The sequence below is a fragment of the Aplysia californica genome, unplaced genomic scaffold (genome assembly GCF_000002075.1).
Source record: "Aplysia californica isolate F4 #8 unplaced genomic scaffold, AplCal3.0 scaffold00084, whole genome shotgun sequence".
Lineage (NCBI taxonomy): Eukaryota > Metazoa > Mollusca > Gastropoda > Aplysiida > Aplysiidae > Aplysia > Aplysia californica.
Genome location: NW_004797354.1, coordinates 321533 through 322187, shown reverse-complemented (window position 1 = coordinate 322187; position 655 = coordinate 321533). Strand labels below are relative to the sequence as shown.

General features: G+C 37.3%; 1 long non-coding RNA gene across 1 annotated transcript in view; it reads left to right on the top strand.

Annotated features, from left to right (window-relative positions):
• LOC101848187 overlaps positions 1-367 on the top strand; it is a 24382-nt gene extending 24015 nt beyond the window's left edge. Inside the window, exon 3 of the long non-coding RNA XR_220269.3 lies at positions 88-367. This is a non-coding gene — a long non-coding RNA (uncharacterized LOC101848187). The remainder of the gene's footprint in view (positions 1-87) is intronic.
• Positions 368-655: the final 288 nt, after the last annotated feature.

The following is a 655-nucleotide window of genomic DNA, read 5'->3' as shown; positions in this document are numbered from 1 at the left end:
ATGATGATGATGATGATGATGATTATTATTATTATTATTATTATTATTATTATTATTATTATACTTCTCTTCTGTTCATTTTTACAGTGTGCAGTCTGAAGCCTGAAGTGGGATGGTGTCGTGCCCATATGATCATGTTCTACTACGAACCGGTGAACAACACTTGCTACGAGTTTGTTTACGGCGGTTGCGATGGAAACGACAACAATTTCGATAATGCGTCTGTCTGCATGGAGACTTGCGGAAACGGAAGTATGACGTCATCAAAAGTGAACGCCCTCGGACTTTTTGGCTCTCTTGGAGTTGGAGTTATGTTTGTGTACAAATATATTTTGTCATTATAATTAAAATAAAATATTTTAAAAATTCCTGATTTCTTCATGCATTTGTTTGTTATCGTTATAGTTATCATCATTATTTTTGTTATTATGGTTTGTTTAATGGTGATGATTTTTTTTTGGTTTCCTTAATGAGCCTGGCGGACTCCAGGAAGAAATCTTCGAGCGAGAGCGAGACTCTTTTTAGTCCCCATTGTCAATATGCTTAGAGACACCTCCACTCGTCGAAATAACTCCATTCGAATTGCCATTGTTCCTGGGCGTTCAAATATATGTTTGACATCCTCCTTTTCATGGCCGCATCTTCGGCAACGTGG